At 36.6% G+C, this 19,075-nt stretch overlaps 1 protein-coding gene across 6 annotated transcripts in view; it reads right to left on the reverse strand.

Moving 5' to 3' along the window:
• ZNF385B (zinc finger protein 385B) overlaps positions 1–19,075 on the reverse strand; it is a 382,539-nt gene that overhangs the window by 329,176 nt on the left and 34,288 nt on the right. The window contains exon 1 of one of the 6 annotated variants that reach the window (XM_025460351.3): positions 15,529–15,655. The exons of the other annotated variants lie outside the window; for them this stretch is intronic. The gene's annotated coding sequence lies outside the window, so the exon portion shown is untranslated. Of the gene's footprint in view, positions 1–15,528; positions 15,656–19,075 lie in introns of those variants that run through there. 6 annotated transcript variants of the gene reach the window in all.

Raw genomic sequence — 19,075 nt, forward strand, 5'->3', positions numbered from 1 at the left:
CGCACTAAATATTAAAAATTCTTTGCAAACAAACAACCATAAACGAATATAAAGGACAAGCCAGAGACAGGGAAACAGAATTCTGTCAGGATTAGTGTCAAAAATAAATAAAGAACACCTACTAATGAATAATAAATAGCAAAGAACTCAATACAAAATGGGCAAGACAATAAACAAGTCCATGTAAGCAAAATGAAAATGTTTACCTGCAGAACTCAATAAAACTCCAAGATAACAAGCCCTATAACTTAAAAAAAAAATAGGATAGTACATACTTGGTAATTGGCTCCTCATCCTCTGCGTGGGCCCTGAGCTAGTGTTATCTTCTGAATAGGAAGAGAAGAATGTGGGTGAATCAGGGAGATGGGGATGAGAAGGCTAGGTCTTCTAATTTCCAGAATTTTTCCATCCCAATCTTTCCAGATCAGGCTGTTTAGAGCCATAATATAACCTGACATTTTATGTAGTTGAATTTTTTGAATCTCACTTATCATGGTTTGGTGGTGTGCTGCTGACAACAATAACAACATCATCTTGTAAAAGGCTAGACACAGCTCTACGAGATGTCCACATATTAACCCAGAACAATCCCACAAGGTGTGTCTGATTATTCCCATTTTGCCAATGAGCCACTAAATGGTGACAGGCCCAAGTTCACACCAAAGACTCAGGATTCATACACAAGTCATATGGCTCCAACAATCATACATTATTATTATATCTGGCTCTGAACCATATTGTTATTATTGCCTCTAAACATATGACATAGGAAAAGATGTTCGATGGTGCTAGTAATCAGGGAAATACAAATTTGCAACATACCATCTCATAGTCTATGGAGAGTGGCAAACATTCAAAGTCTGACAATGATGAGCTCTAAGGATATGGAGCCATAGAAACCTGTGAGTTTTAGAGGGCTTATAAATTGGTGCAAACCCTTTCAGAGGCATTTGCTACTATTTGCTTAAATGGAAGATGTGTGTTCTCTATGCTGCAGCAGTTTAACTTCTACAAATACATGGTAGAGAAAATGTTTGCCAAAGAGATAAGGAGAGAAATGTTCATTTCAACCATGTTTGTAACTGTAAAAACTATATATATTTAGTGATATGTGCAAATGTCCATAAATGAAAACTATATAAATTTGGCATAGACATAAAATGGTATACTATTCAGCAGTTGACATGGATAAATTGGAACTGCTAGCTACATAAAAAATAAATCCTAAACAATTGTATCATATTAAAAAATAAGTTTAAAAATGATGTAGTTGGCTACCACTTATAAAAAGCTAAACAACAAAAAATAGCATATATATTTTTCAGTGATACATGAATGCATAGTAAAGCATACAATCACAAATGCAGATGATAAACACTAAATTCCAAGGCACGGTTCCCTCAGAGAGAAAGGGATAAGGCAAGGCACACAGGGCTGTATCTGTTGTGTAGTGCTGGCTTTAAAAAAAGGCAGTACTACATTACAGGCAAATATGTTGACATTTAATAAAACTGGGTGGCAGGTGCATGGTGGTAAGCTAGTTTGTATACTTGTCTCTACATTTAAAGTATCTCATAATAAAAATATAAAAACAAATAAAATATGGCATAACAGAACATTTCAAAAATAAATAACAAAAGAGGTGATTTACATATATTTCATCAAAGTCCTTTTTTGAGAAATGCATTGCTTTACAGGAGCATCTGTTGCTCTGAGTCTAGGTCCTTAACGTTGATGGGCCCTGCCTCTCTTTAGAAATTTAGCAAAATAAATGGTTTCTACTACAGCAATAGCACTGCAGTTTTATACAGAACGACAAAGTAAGGAGAATCTCAAGACACATAGTGTGATTAACAAGATAATAAAATTAGTGACAAAATGTTTATGAAAAAATCAGCAACATATTTGTCCTCACCTGGCAAAATATGCCACAGGACAGATAACAGCAGGTGAAGTAGGAAAAATATGTTTTCACTACCTTTTTATAGAACCTAGTAGTTTCTCTTTCATACAGAAGAGAAAAAAAACATCCAGGGTTAGTAATTCTGAATCAGGTTGGTAACCGTCAAGTTAAGATTAATGCCTCTCAAATATCAAAAGGTAAAAGCTTTTTGATAAAAGGGAGAAAAAAAAAAGTCACGTTGTGTCTATGTGTTCACTTGGCCCATTAACCTGCATTCCTATCCCATCACCTAAATTCCAGGATGAGCAGTGATCCAGTTACAAATTCTAAGTCTCCAGTATAGAGAAGCCCAGATGAAGAAGACATGTAAGAAACTTGTCTCATGAACTCAAGATTTCAGAAAAACTCTTTTATCTTTGCATTTCTTGCCTTTGAGGTAGCCTCATTCCTTTTGTAGCTTATTCGAATTGTCTTTTTGTTCATGTGCAAACAGCACACTTAACCAGAGTCATTAAAGTGTCAGTCTACATTATACGAAACGTAGCCAAGACAAGAATATACAGAAGAGGCCCAAGAACTACCAATATACAAAGCACAGAGTTCAATCATTTAGTCTGATACAAATGGAAGTTGATTTAAAAGGCATAGATATATCATTTGGAGGTATCAGAAAAGGAAGATACTGGGAAAAATAACAATTTGTCACAGAAATTTTTATAAAACCTAAATCTAAAGTCACTTGTAATGCAAGCAAAGATCCATCATATTTGAAGAACTCACAAGTATGCTACACTATTTATAGTTCATTCATAGTCATGGCCATGGATTTTCAAGAAAAAAATGTTGATGTTTATTTAGTACATATTGATTAAGAAGCATGAGGAAGTGAATTTTAAGCTTCTGATTCTAAAATTCATCTGGAAAAACAAATATGTAAGAATGTTCTAAAAAAAAAGGTAATGAGGGAATCTGTCCTTTTAGTAAGAAACATAGTGTAGTGAAATAATAATTAAAAGAGTGAGATAAAATGTTACAACAACAGGCAGGTGAACTAATGGAATAGAATTTTCTCTACACAGACAGTAGGAAATAGAAGTTAATGATCTTTGATGAGAAGAGCATCAGCAATCAATAAGTAATTATCTAATAAACTGGACTACAACACTTGTTCAACTACTTGGAATACTGGCTATGTAAGAGGATTTACATTCTTACTTCAAACCAAATATTAAATAAATTCCCAGCAGGAAGAATTAAAAAAAACTTTTAAAAAGTTTTAAATAAATATTTAATGAAGTAAAGACTTTAAGTATAGAGAAAAATGACCAAAAAAAGATTTTTTTCAAAATGTAAATACTTTTACTTTTATAATTACAAAAGTAATACGTGGGACATTCATAAATCTTAAAATGCATGAAAAAGTAAATAAGAAAGATTGTTGATTTTCCTCACCATCCAGGGGAAGTGTTGTTACATTTTACAGTAATTTCTTTACTTTCTAGTATGTATATATATGAGTTTTCTTTTTATTATCATATAAATGGGATCACAGTTGCTTTGAAATTTAAAGTTTTCAATTTCTATATCAAACAAATCTTCATATATCAATAGATATTGATGTACACTGTCATCATCATTACTGTCAATGGTTACAATACATCTTACTTCATTAAAAGGAACATTTTGGAATTAAAAACAAACACAAGCACAAACTATTTCTCTCTCAACTACATGGCTTCAAAAGCTGATCGTGTAAGTCTTAATTTTCTTTCTTCTAGTTTTAAAAGTGTAAAAATTCCTTAGGTTAATAGGTGACTTTGACTCAGTAGGGTGGGTCACTCATATACTAAAAAGTGTTGGAAAGTCAAGCACATTTTTATAATTCCAAATATTACACCTAAACATTTGTTTTACCTTCTTTGAAAACTAGTCATGTTAGATTTTCTAAATGATTATTCATCATTGGTATTTCTTCTTTTCTAACTTATCCCTTCATGTTCCTTGATCAAGTTCCTTCTTAGAAAATTTTTTTTTCATTTCTAAGAGATCTTTTCAATAAAATTTTAAAAATTAATATTTCCATATGTTATAAATTATTTTCCCTGCTTGTCATTTGTATTTTATCTTTGTTAATTTTTTGATGAGTGGAAGGTTTCAAATTAATCCCATTTGTCAATATTTACCCTAATGGTTTCTACCTTTACTGACATGCTTAGAAAGAACATCTATCCACTTAAACATTTTCCCATGCTGTTATGTTTTGTTAGATTTAAAAAAAAAATACTTGAATCCTTGCTCTGCTTGAAATTTATTTTGATATGAGGTATGAGAAAGAAATTCTACCAATGTTTGCCTCAAAATCTGGACATTTGCCCCCAGTGAATTAAATACTTTGAACATATGCCAAATTCTTATATCTACTTGGGTCTGTTTGGAGACTTACCATTCCACCACCAATTAATTTTAAAGTTGTCACTTGACTATCTTAAACTTTAAATCAATAAAAACATAAAACTAAAAGCAACAAATTAGAAAAATTATTGCAGCAAATATGAAAGACAAATGGTTGATAACATCATACAAGTCAACAAAAGAACTGGTGAAGATCCAATGGAGGGTGTGGAAGATGGGCAAAGGACATGAGGGAAAAGTCATAAGAAAAGAAAAACATTAAACAGCAAAAAAAAAAAAAAGAAAACAAAATAAAAACACAGCAAACATTAAAAAGTGATTTCCACCTCTCTAGTAATCACACATTAGTTTAAGAAATGAGATAACACTAAACTGTTCAATTAGCAAAGATTGTTTTATAAAATAATCATTTTTCAAAAGCCCTCAGAAGCATTTGGAGGAGAGAGGCACACTTACACTTCCCAGTAGGTATATAAATCGACAGAAACGTTTTTAAAAAACAATTTGGCAATATCTAACAAGAGTCATAAAACAGTGCATATCCTTTGATTCAGCATTTTCCTTTAGACTCTTGCCGAGGAAATAATCTGGAATGTAGTAAAAGATTTATGTACAAAGATATTCACCTTAGTTTTATTTTACATCAAAAATAGAAACTAGGTAAAGGTCTCATAAAATCACAAATATATAAATCATAGCATAATAATAGTATTAAATACTCTAGCTATTTAATATAGTTCTTAAATGTTTAATGGTATGTGAGAAGTCTTACAATATAAGTCAAATAAAAAGAAAGATTTTAATAGTCTATATGTGGTTGGATTCCTAGTCAGTAAAAATGCATGTAGAAAAATAATGGAATGTAAACACATGTAAACGATCATTTCTGCGAAATGAGATTACGGGTGTCTGTCATTTTCCTCATTTCCTTATTTCCAAAATACTTTACAACATGTCTCTATTGTTTTTATCTAGCTAGATGGGAATATAAATTTAAGAATGGCTGGTATTTTTAAGATGGGAAAACTATGAGCAAACATATTTACGAGCTGGAAGAAGCAATAAAGGGACAAGATAAAGGCTTAACAGAAGGGAATGGATACTACAAGGGTCCTGAGAGGAAGAAGCAACAACAGAACAGGTGGAGAGACTCGTTTGGGAGGAATATCTTTCCTTTGGTACTTAGAAGTAAGAAATACCAATAAGGGCAGACACAGGTAGATTTACAAGCAGGCAATGGGGAAAGAACATTCATGGAGCTCGCAGACGTTCCCTTTTACTACCTAAATCAGGCAGGAGGCAAGCTCATAAACTGACACTGAAACAGGCTGAGGAGAAGAATCATCATTCTTTATCATTCGAGAAGAATGATAAAGATTATGAATAGGGAATGGAGAGGAAGCCAATTAAAAATAGTGAAACGATCTGTCCTGGTATTTCTGCTTTCCTAAAAACACACTGCAATCACGAAATTGCTTAATTCTGGGGAACAGGGCTGTTAGTGTCTTGTTCATCTACGAACAGTTCTATTAACATATCCATGCCACATCCTGATTGATCACTTGACTAATTCAGATTTTTTTTTATTCATGTGACACCCTTCAAGCCCTTGGCCAGGTCACTAGAGCCCTCCACATTTGCAGATGCAGCAGTCGATTCACAGTCTTCCGGTTATTTTCCACTTTCCTATGATATGACACATTTAGGAATTCCTCCTTCTTTAAAATTATAATTCATGTGCTTCTAGGACACTAGAAGCTCTCCTTTGGTACTTCTCCTACTATGCCAGTCACCTTTCACTGACTCCTTGGCGGGTGCCCCCTCATTTATGTGGTTATAAATGGTAAAGTGCTCCAAGGCTCAGTTTTTCTCTGCCTCTTCTCTACGCTCATTCATTCACAAGATGATTTCATCCAGGCTCTTGGCTTTAAATACCTTTTATACACTGACAACTTACATGTATAATCTATTACACACATACACTGTGTTCTGGCCATCTTAAGCTTCCACCTGGACTCCAAACTCATATAGAACTGCCCGCTTTACTTAAATGTCTATCAAATTGTCCACAACCAAATCTCAGACTACTCCTCATCCCCAAACTACTTGGCCATTCAACCACATGAGAATTTTATTCAGCTGGTTGTTCAGGCTAAAAACCTAGGAGTCATCCCTAATAGGCCCTCATTTCTTCTTGTCCTCTTCTAGTAGAGTTACAAATCCTATCTACTCTACTTTCAAAATGTACCAGGATCTGATCACTTCTCCTCACTTTCATTCTAGTTCAAGCCACAGTATCTCTCACCTGGGATGTCTTAGTACCTCAGGTAGCTTTATCCCTCATCTCTTATCCCCCATAGTCTAGTCTCCCCACAGCAACCAGAGGGATTCTATAAAAAATACCTAAGTCCAATCGCAACACTCCTCTGCTTATAGCTCTACAATGACTTCCCATTGCACTCAGAGTAAAATCCAAATTCTTTATGAAGGCCCCAGAGCCCAAATAGTCTGCTGCCCTGCAATGTCTGACCTCGAGTCTTCCATGTTTCTCCCCTTTACTCAACATGCCAAGCATCTTTCTGCTTTTCTGGCTTCAGGGCATTTGTCCTTGCTCTTCCTTCTATTTAGAGCACTCTTTCTCCAGATTTACCCTGGACTCATTCTACGTTAGCCTCAAAAGGAAGTCCTTCTAAGAGAGGCTTTCCCTGATTACCCTATATAAAAAACAAGCAACTCATTCCTTTATCATGCTTTATCTATTTCAATGTATTTTTCCATAGCATATATCCCCATCTCATTTATTATATGTATATTTGTCTATTTTCCCACCCGATTACAATTCTCACAAACAAATGCTTTTCTGTTTTGTTTACTTTGATAGACGTAGGAACTGGGCATCTGCCTGTTATATAGTAGGTGCCTGTAAATATCTGTTGAACGAGGGAGTCAATGAAATATTTTTCAGTACCAACTATGTATGAGGCCACTGTATACTGGGTGCCAGAATAGGAAATTAAGTAGCTTGCTCATTTCTGGGTAGCTCAGGGTTCTTAATCATAAATTAGGAAAAACCAATCTGGACTTTTAAAAAAAGTAATTACTGCATGGTCAATGGGGACTTCTCTGGTCTGACCGGCGAAGGAGGGAGGCAGGGAACAAGAAGATCTTCCTTCTGTTTACGGGAGACCAACAATTTCTCTAGTGACTATACCAAATAGGGGCTTCCCAAATAAAGGGAATGTTCGATGTTTGTCCCAGGCATATTTTCCAAAATTTTCTTATCCAATTAGCAAGACCGGGAAAGTGTCCAAATAAAATATTTATCTAAATAAAACCCACACAATTTTTAAATAAGCAATTTCAGAAATATTAATGGTATCCTTCTGAATATAACATAGGATAGTCTAATTAGCATTGTTTCATTTAATTTCAGTTTTTACAAGAAAGGCACCAACAGACCAGGTGTAATACACGAAAGCTTTTTCCCCTTTCTCTTCTCCATCAGCAACAAAATCCCAAAGTATGATTTCCAGATTCTCTTGAAGAAACATGAACATACGATGTGTCCCAGATGGTGCCTTCCAATCTCTTACACACAGAAATGAAGCTTTTACTGTGAAGAACAGTGGGCATTTCTAACTCTGTTGAAAGCAGAACAATGACATATATCTATCCTTATATATTCACAAACAGAAAGCTCTCGATTTCAAAAAGGCAAGTCGATTGCCCACCCTTTTATTCAGTCTGCTATCAAAATACTAAATTTTATTACTATTCTATTGCACATTATTTCTGAATTAGTAAATTATCAGATTCAAGGAAAGCAAGTAATAAAGCCTAGGACAGAGTGACACAGAAAGAACATTTATCTGCAATATGGCAAAATAAAGAGCTGTTTCCTGAGTTTCAAGATACGTTCCTTGCCACCTTCTCATCTGACCCTGTTGACTCAACAAATATGTGTGAAAGGCAATTTTCTCATCTACTTATATAATCGTCTCCTCAACACTCGCTTTGGCATTTGAAAGCAGAATAAGTTCATGACGTTCTTTCTCTTAAACGACATGCAAATAATAAAAATGAGCCAGTATCAAAATCACCAATCTCATCCCAAAGATAATCACATGAAATAATTGGTCTGAGTCACCCACTTCCAAGTCAAAGATCAAAAGAAATGTATAAACCAAGGACAGAAAAGTCAGAAGGTAGCTGGGAAACAGTGAGGAGAAAAAGAGAACAAAAGCTTAACCCTGTAAGTGTAGGTATTACTGTGTATGTGTGTGTGAATTTGAATAGGCCCATGTGTGAGGGTGTTGACTTGAATGGGTTCATATGCATGTGTATGCCCATATGGGTACATCGGCCTGGGCAAGTGTGTGTGTGTGTGTGTGTGTGTGTGTGTGTGTGTGTGTGTGTTGACCTGAGCAAAGAAGAGTGTGTGTCTAAGTATGACTACTGGAGCAAAGCGTGTGTATTTGTGCTTGAGCAAACAGATGTTTATGGGAATGAGGGAGAGGGTTGTGTAGGACAGGATGAATGAGTGTGATTGTGAATGTGTGTGTCTGTGTGTGTGCATGTAACAGAAAGAACTAGAGACTTTTCATTTTCCTGCATACTGTATATGGGGCTGTTTTCTTAAAAATTATGAAAGCAAAGACAGGTTCACCAAAATTTGCCACTCCTACATAGGGCAGGTACTTCCAACTCAATAGGAATTAGGTGTGAAAAATATCCTAAAGTGATTTAGCAGCAGGGCATGTAGATTTCAGTTGATTCAAACATTGCCACTTTATAAGGTAACAGAATGCTATTTTTCCTTTCAGTTTAAAATAACCCGATATAATGAACAAGTAAATATTCCCTTCAATAAAAGACTCTTTAAATCAGTATTACAATTGATTAATGTCCCTTGATTAAACACCATTTTATTTTAAATTAGGGCTTAACAAATAATTTCTGAATGGTCACGATTAAATCCTTTGCTGGTGTGTTAGTGTCATACATAAAACATAAAATGCACCCCTGCCAGAGATCTTTCAATTTTTATTATTATTTTTTTAATTTTTATTTATTTATGATAGTCATACAGAGAGAGAGAGAGAGGCAGAGACATAGGCAGAAGGAGAAGCAGGCTCCATGCACCGGGAGCCCGACGTGGGATTCGATCCCGGGTCTCCAGGATCGCGCCCTGGGCCAAAGGCAGGCGCTAAACCGCTGCGCCACCCAGGGATCCCTCTTTCAATTTTTAAAACTAAGTACCACGAAGCACTGCTGCCGTGTGCTAGATCATAGCTGTATTTTGATGCCCGCAACACACCTCAAGTCGGTTCACTCTGCTCTGCTCTCCAGGGCTCACCGGGCGGGGAAGGACCACGTGCAGGCCAATGGAAAAGAGAAAAATGCTCTCATCTTCAGAGCTGCCTTTAGCGCTCATCAGGTTTTAAAACCCCAAGATGAACCTGGAAGGACATCAAACTCGTCCAGGGGACCTGCGCTTCCCCAAAGTTCCGGTCCCGAAGCCTCTTCATCAGATGGAAAGTAACAAAGGCAGGCTTTCTTTTTAGAACTCAGCTAATATTTCGGGGCTTTTTTCCGCCAGCATCTCAGGGATATGTGTGTATAGATATATGCACACTTGTAAACACACGCACAAATAAAAATTTGCTCTTCCATCTAACGTCATCTTTATTTTTTAAAAAAAATCAAATAAAAGCTGCCAACCAACAGTATTTACCACTCACACTGCTTCCCACCTTGGTCTTACAAGAAGAGCACCAAGAAGTTCAGCAAACTTGAGGATGGGCTGTGGCTTTCAGTCCCTTGTGGTCACCACCGAGAAGCTGGGGCCTAAAACCCAAGGACAGGTGAAAGGGGGGGCCCCATTTCTCCCTTCTCATCAGTGACAGACCCTGAAATATTTATGTGCCTAGAACACAGCGGTCTCGCTTGCTTGTGGCTCCACCTCCTCCGCAGCCACTTCATCCATCCACCACCCAAGGCCCATATCACCTCCCCCACCTCCCTTGGGAGTGGGGCTGGGGCCTGCCCTGCTACTCTGTGTTTCATAACCTACAGCTCTACGTGGGACCTTTCTCTGCCTCTTTCAAGTCTTGAAACCACAAGGTTGTTCCTTTTGGGCAACCCAAGTTACTGTTCCCCCAGAGAATAAAACCCCAAAGTTCTTTGGTTTTCCCCTGGAAGAGGAGTGAAATGTGGAATGCTCAGATTCTTAAAAAATCATCTTGGCCTCTTCTTCCTGGGAGGAAGAGTTAACAGCAGCCACAATCGTTGATGTTCTATTAATACACCATTTTGCTTGAGTTTAACAGACTTTCTGGACACTCTGTAGTATACAGATAGTACTTTTTTTTCAGATTAATAATTAGACTGCTCCAGGTACTTAACCCAAAAAAGTATCTAGAGATTAAAGAAAAATGTACTGGGAATATTTTTTGATAATGTAAGTAGCATACTGTTGACATGAGTTTATGTTTCCAGACTTTCCAAATGCACTGGGAGTGTGCATATATGTACATATATGTGGATGTGTGTGAGGGTATCTCCGTGTGTGTGTAGGTATGCCTATGGCAATCAAGATGCCCCACTGTGTTTTCCTGAGGTATAAAAAGCTTTATTTATTTTTTTGTTTGGTAAATAAAAGCTTGATACTTTTCTGTTACTGAAAAAAATCTCTTCCAGTTTACTTTGTGGCTTTGTTTTTGCTAATGAGAATTAACACGCAGATTTCATCAGGATTTTCAAGTATATCTGCATTGAGAGTTACACAGGGTATTGGCATAATTTTTCATTTCTTCTGACTGTGGCCAGAGTCCCTTTCTCATTCTTAAATGTGTTTCTTTGTGCTTTTGTCTCACTTTTTAAGTTCCATTTACCAAATGTTTATTTCATTATTTCATTTTAAACTAGCCTTAGATACATCATTCATCAACTCTATTGTTTGTCCATTTTCTAACATTAAATCCTGTGTTTTGTTCCTATTATTAATTTATTCTTGGGGCGCCCGGGTGGCTCAGTCATTGAGCATCTGCCTTCGGGTCAGGCATGATCCCAGGTCCTGGGATCAAGTCTCGCGTCGGGCTCCCCGCAGAGAGCCAGCTTCTCCCTCTGCCTGTGTCTCTGCCTCTCTTTGTGTTTCTCATGAAGAAATAAATAAAATCTTAAAAAAAAATTATTCTTACTGCTTAAGTTCAGTTTATTGTTGTTATTCTGTTTCAGGATTCTTTTTCCTCCCAAATATCTAGAGTTGAGTGTTTCACTCATGTATTTTCAAATTTTATTGTTAAGCAACAAGATATCTTAGGGCTATAAATTTATCTATGAATATGTTTTTGACTGCAAAGTATAACTTTGATATGCAATATTCTTCTTCAATTACTTTCTTAAAAGTCTACAGTTCTATTTTTATTTTATCTTTGACCCGGGGGCAATGTGTCCTTTTTCCTGTAAATATTCTAAGCCTAAAAAAAGAGATTCGTGAATGGAGGTGGGGGGGGGGGTCCATCTGAGATATTAAAATCCTAATAATATTATTAGCTATCGATAAATCTCATCTTACTATACTCTGGGCCTCTTTACTCTATTTCAACCAAGAAACAACTGTCAGATTTCCATTTGTGCTCTGTAGTCTGACCTATCAAAACTAATAAAAGATTTCAAGTGGAGCTTTTTGCAAAAGCTTTCTTTTCTTTTTTTATAAATTTATTTTTTATTGGTGTTCAATTTGCCAACATATAGCATAACACCCAGTGCTCATCCCTTCAAGTGCCCCCCTCAGTGCCCGTCACCCAGTCACCCCACCCCCCGCCCATCTCCCCTTCCACCACCCCTAGTTTGTTTCCCAGAGTTAGGAGTCTTTCATGTTCTGTCTTCCTTTCTGGTATTTCCCACTCATTTTTTCTCCTTTCCCCTTTTTGTTTTCCCGTTTATATTCAAAGTACTTATTGAAAGAAAGGCTGTTAATCTTTCCCGTTGCATGACTCTGTGACTGGTAAGAAGATGCAAACTCCCTACCATCAGAGCACAGCTTTTTCTCCTTCCCTCTGGTACTCCACACTTCTCTTTCCACTGAGTTCCATCACTTTTTAAGTGGTAATCACAAATGGAGGCATTTGGGGGCAATTAAGAAGAGCCTCGTGATTTAAATTCTTTAAAATCATTTAATATCAGAAATGCTCATGTTGATTGATCATTTAAAATATCCCGTGAGACGTTTGGGTTTCCTCCCACAAAGGAAGTATAGGAAGGTCAAAGGAGGTTGGCAACGGGACAGCAGCTGCGGAGAAAATAAGTAAAGCCTCCAACACCAAGTTCAGTCACGTTTACGTGTTATACCTCTCAGTTTAAAAACTATGCATGGAACTAAAAGCAAACTCTTGTTAAATGACTTCTACTTTTTTTCTGAGAAGACTTCACAGTTTCACATGCAGTTCTTCAGACCTCTGACAGAGATCAAAATAAGAGGCAATTTTAAGATGTCATTCCTTATCTAGCCATGTTCTTCAGACACGCTTTCCCCAAGATAGACTAAATGACAACCTATTCCCCCGTCTTGGTCTGTACCAGATAAACTACCATTCCCAATCTGCCTTGACTATAGTTCTTGCAGAATATGATTAATGACATAGTCCAAGCAGAAGTCCCCAAGGAAAACATCCTCTCTTAATTCTATATCTAATGAAATGGTGTAATTCATAATTCATTAATCTGACTGGGGTGACAAAACAGACTGCAAGGAAAAAAAAGTGCCTCTATCACATCCTAAGAGACAAAACTGAGATAATGCATTAGTGATAAAACATACTTGAAATTCACCATATTCTGCTGAATAACACAAGGTTTCCTATTTAAAAAAATAAATAAATAACACCAACACACTCATTGTGGTCACCTCCAAAGAAGCCTACAGAATTCTCATTAAGTCATTAAATTTGATTTTTCATGAAAGAAAATCTACTACGCAATGGATTTCCAAACTACAAATTATACTGAGAGGATGAGTTAAGTAAAAGTCTACTCAACAGTGATTTATGAAGGACAGTGGGAACAAGTGAGTTAATAGGATTTTGTCTTTCTACTCTAGGTTCCTTATGCCTCTTCTTCAAAGAGGATTGCCTGTCACTCCTATGAAGCATACACTTTCCAAGTGTGAGGTCATTCCACAGTTTATACTTATTAAGCTAATGGAGCTTAGTACATCACTTTATTCAAAACTAGCTTTGAACTAAATGCAATAGACTAACATGCAAAGCCAATTTCTTTTAGTACTTTAAAGTTTAAAAACAGCAAAAGGCAATAATAATGGAAAATTTAATATTCGGTCTGACTCAGCATAATCCTAATTAGCAGCAGCAGCAGCAACAACATATACCTTAGTTGTCAAGGTTTGGTTGAATCCTACACTCATGGAAGGTGCCCATCCTAAGCCATAAAGGATATTTTGAGTTCTGAATGTCATCTCCACATATTGAATCTAACTTCCTGGATTTTTAAACTTTCATCTGTACCCGAGGCTAGCAAGTGAACACCATTTGCTTATCAATATAGAACAGAGTAAACCCAGACATCTCCCCCAGGACTGAAAGATCCTAGATCATCAAGCCTAAAAAGTTAAGTCACTGGAATATTTTTCCATCCTAAAAACTATGAAGATATCATTCTGTTAGTGATTATATAACTTGGAGGTTGTGAGGGCGGGGAAGCAGATTTCGGCCTATGTGAGGAAAATCTCCTCTACACATGGGTTCTCTCCATTTGAGAAGGAAATTTTAAAAAACAATACAAATATCTAGTATTGAAGAGCTCAGAATTCAAAATGAATCAAAAGATAACTTTACACTGGTCATGAAGTCTTTGCCAAAGGAATATGCCAATTTACTAACCTTGATTCTATCAGAGAGATAAAGCAGTTGAGGTAACGATAGTGAGATCTACTCTTCTGCTTGGATCTTGTCCACAGACACCAAATTCTTCAGTTACCATGAAATACTGAGTACAAGTGCTGTGTTCAGTTACATAGATGTAGTGTGAGTCTCACAAACAAGTGAATTTTAACTATGGATAAAAAGATGAAGACTGCGTGCTATGACTAGGCAAGTTTACTTTAATTTTTTTTTAAAGATTTATTTATTTGAGAGAGTGGATGAACAGGAGGAGGGATAGAGAGAGAGAGAGAGAGAGAGAGAGAATCCTCAAGCAGACTCTCACTGAGTGCAGAGCCCCACTCAGGGCTCAATCCCAGGACTCTGAGATCATGACCTAAGCCAATGTCAAATGCTTAACTGATGACTGAGCCACCCAGGCGCCCCTGTCAAGTTTCTTGTATATCCAGCTCTCCCTTGCCAGACAAGCAAGGCCACAAAGCTATGTTCATTTTTAACAACTTCTTCACTTTCCATCAAGATTTGGTTCACTATCAAGTGAGTCTGAAACATTTTCCTTAGCACTCCTTTCTCTTTGTTCCCATTGTTTTTCTTTGTACAGAAGTATTCTGACCTGGATAGTTTTCCTTGCATTTTTACTGTTCATCCTATCTCTACCTTCCTAATCCAACATCCAGACTTGAAGACTTTCCTGTACCAATTTTAGAAAGAGCATGCCATTCTTCTTCTCAAATCATGGTTCTCAAATATTTGCAAATCAAAATGACTTGCAATTATTTTTAAATCATGTATTAGGAAGTCTTTGATTATAAGTATCTGACACTGCAACTCAAAGCCTTGAGCAATAAAAGTTATTAATGGAACTTACTGCAATAACTTATTTTTTCCTTTTTTTAAATAAATTTATTTTTTATTGGTGTTCAATTTACCAACATACAGAATAACACCCAGTGCTCATCCCGTCAAGTGCCCCCCTCAGTGCCCGTCACCCATTCACCCCCACCCCCGCCCTCCTCACCTTCCAGAGTTAGGAGTCTTTATGTTCTGTCTCCCTTTCTGATATTTCCCACACATTTCTTCTCCCTTCCCTTATATTCCCTTTCACTATTATTTATATTCCCCAAATGAATGAGAACATACAATGTTTGTCCTTCTCCGACTGACTTACTTCACTCAGCATAATACCCTCCAGTTCCATCTTATTATTTTTTTAACTGAGAAAAGTTATTGGTTCATGTAACCAAAAACTGCAGTGACAGGATTTGGCTTGGTTCAGCAGCTGAACAATGCCACCAACACTATCTTCATACCAACCTTCTGACCTTAGGTGTCGTATTCATCCTAAGACTTGTTTTGATCTTCAGATGATCTGTAGTACCTCCTAAAACTACAGCTTCAATTACTTTCAGTAGGAAAGTCATAGTCTATTTTCCCAGTAACTCAATTAAAATGCCAGTCCAGTTTAGCTGTACACATCTGTTCCACATGACCATCACTAAAAAAAAAAAAAAAAATCATTGTGGCTAAGGGGATAGGAAACACGGGTTGCTTACACCAATCAGGGCCCTTTTGGAACTGAAGGAGAGGTCTGTGTTACCCAGGTAGGTTTCATAGTTAGGACGCTTGGGACACTGTATTTGGAAGAGAGAAGGGATGTTTGAGAGTCAACCAGCAAATACTGACAATAAAACTAAATTTTTGACATTTATCAGGTTGTGATTCTTCTGTCCTTCCTATTCCTTGCAATATTCCACACAAACTAGCATAACATTTTCTATATAGCAGGTGCAATATGAATAATGATATTAGTAGAACACAAACATATAGAGAATAAATGCTTAATATGTTTGCTATACAAACTCAATACATTTGAGAATCACAAGATGCAAAGAAAATAAAATTTGGAAATCATATTTAAACACACTTGTCATTTAAAAAACTCATTGTGACCAGAGACCCATGTTTTGCTTTTTCTCTGTTCTTTTCACTCCTAAAGCACCATACTGTTTTAAATCACACTTGGAAAGGACATTTGATTTTCTAACATTTTAATTGTGATTTTATAATTTTATTGGAGGGTAAAAAGTTAAAATATGGCTTTTAAAAAGGATGACCATTCAGGCTGGTTTATCCTGAAGATTCCTGGTTTATGCCTTTTGTCCCGGGCATATTATTAATACTTTCAAGAGAATCTTGCTTTGTACAATAAATTACATGGTCAGTCTAATTTTAAATAAATGTCAAACACCTATTTTGTATTCTAAATAAAACTGAGATAAGAAAACTACCTAATCAAGTAAAAATCATGCTAAATAGGTATATACTCTTTGCAGGAGTAAAAAAAAAAAAAAGTTATTCAATTTACCATTTGTAAGAAATAAAGCATCACATCTAAAGTCCAAAAGAAAACTCATTTAAAGCCACAGCTGTTGTGCTATAAGGATGTGGATTAAAACTCATCATTATCTTTCTGTTAATACTCTTCTCTGGACCAATCAGTGGTCATATGGTGTTTACAGACCCTGGACACTGAGCTGACTTGAATGGCCTTTGTATTGCAATACAATCAGATTATGTCTAATCTAAATGCGGGGTGTCCTTTATAGAACAGACAAATCCTAATCCCTCATTTACAAAAGCAAAGCCAGTCTAGTCTCTGATGGCTATCTATTCATTTCCATTTTTAAAAACATTTTAAGGGACAGAAATTAAAATAAAATTGAAATTCACTCAGTCTAAATTTCATCTTAAAGGTAAGAATTCAAAGATTTTGAGCTACAGCTAAAGCACTGTTGTGATAGCCTCAAACATGTTATTGCATAAACACAGTTCTTTAGTTCTTTTCTTCCTGCAGAATAGAGTAACAAAATAAACTACCCCCACCGTTCTAAAAGAATAAAGCCAAGCTTAAAAAGCATCTAATTTCCCATTCTCTAAATTACTTGGGAGTTTATCTTAAAACTCAGATTAGTTAGCTGCACCTATACTTTATCAGTTAAGCTGTAATAATGTTTTAAAGCCAAGGTCCCCATTAGAGGATTCACCAAACTTTTCTGGAATGGACCTTTCTGCTTTTTGCCATCTCACTACATTATTGTCAAGTCCTGCTTCCCCATGAAACCTTGGGATTCACTGGTATTTTCAAGGGCATGAGGGGGTAAAGTACGGATGTGCCAATATCTCCTCCCCCCACCCCAAATCATGGCTTTCACCATCTGTCACCCCCGACCTTCTCTTTCACTGCCATCCTCTTCCTCCCAGGACCCTAGAATTCACTGTCAGTACATATCCTGATGCCATCTCCTTCCTCAGCTCTGCAGGCTGCTACTAATTTGGGGAAATCCTTCTTTTTAAATTTTACATTGTCTCTGTGAGCCATTTTCTCATGACCCGAAAATGAGAGTCTAAAATTAGAAGAGAAAGACAAAGAAGTAATTGAAGTATGGAAAACAGTTATCCGGAATGTACCTACCACCCTCCCACTCATCGGAGTTTGGGGTTTGAAACTGTCAAACAGGAAAGGAGTTCTATGTTGTTTAAAATGAATAAGGGAGACATTTTGTTAGGGCATCAGGAAGGGAAAGAGTTATTTCCACAAAGACTGGTAGTGCTCAGGTCTTAACACAACTCTATAAAGCCACCAATAAAACAACAACAAAAGTAGCAGGGGCTTTGGTGCACTCGTGGGTTTTCTTCAGAGATGGAGGTGAAAGGCAGGCTCGTTCACAAGAACGAAAAGACATTTCAAGTCTAACTTGATGACTGATTTCACTCCTGTTAAAATACTCAGACACCACTTTCCCCAGCCCCATCCATCTCCATGAAGCAAAGAGCTCTATTGATAGCTCTGCTGAAAAGCAAAAATATTCCTCAGTGGTGCCTTTAGAGTATTTAGCACAGTCCCTTAGAGTAGGAGGTCAGTAGCAAAATATTTCTCCACAATGCACACAATGGATCCATACCTAAAATGAATTGGTTGGGTTTTTTTTTTTCATCTGACTTATATATTGTCCAGGATAAAAGTCTTACCTAGATTCCTCTCAGTGCCTAGCACCTACCACAAAATATATGCTAAAAATAAAGAGCAAATGCTCCTGCATCAATAAATAATACAATAAGGTAAGTTTGAAGCTAAAATTTCACAAGGCATAGAGACAAATTTAGTTGACTTTTCATTTATGTATTAATTCAAAACAAACCCTTCATCCAATCAACATTTATTAAGTTCCTACCGTGTTCTAAGGACTACAGTGGACAGAAGACAAATTAGAAACTCCTCCTACTTTTAATGATGTTAAAGAGAGAGATATAATTATCTAAGGATATAAGATGATTTAATACACTCTAAAAGAATGATAAACTCTTCAACCTGCCCTCCGTTTGCTATAGCCCCCCATGCGCCGCACACTGTGTTAAGTACTACGGATAAAGTAATCAAAAATGCATAAATATGATGGCACCACTGGGGAGAAGAAAGGCACAAAGAAAAAGCCAGAGAAAAGACTTGTAAGTTTGGGGAAAAAAAAGAGTGCTCAGAGAACTGCAAACAGCTAGGTATCTTGAGGAGAGCAAGATGGGAGTTATTAGGAGGAAGGAGTGAGTAGAGACTCAGGAAGAATCCAGACCACAGTGGTCCTTATGTGCTTCCCCCCAAAATTAAAATTCTATCCTGTAGGAAATGGTAAGTCATTAAAGACTTTAAAGAAAGTATCTCTCTTCCACAATTTCAAAAATTTTTTTTTAAGATTTTATTTATTTATTCATGAGAGATATATATAGAGAGAAGCAGAGACACAGGCAGAGGGAGAAGCAGGCTCCATGCAGGGAGCCCGACGTGGGGCTCGATCCTGGGACTCCAGGA

The sequence above is a fragment of the Canis lupus genome, chromosome 36 (genome assembly GCF_003254725.2).
Source record: "Canis lupus dingo isolate Sandy chromosome 36, ASM325472v2, whole genome shotgun sequence".
NCBI lineage: Eukaryota > Metazoa > Chordata > Mammalia > Carnivora > Canidae > Canis > Canis lupus.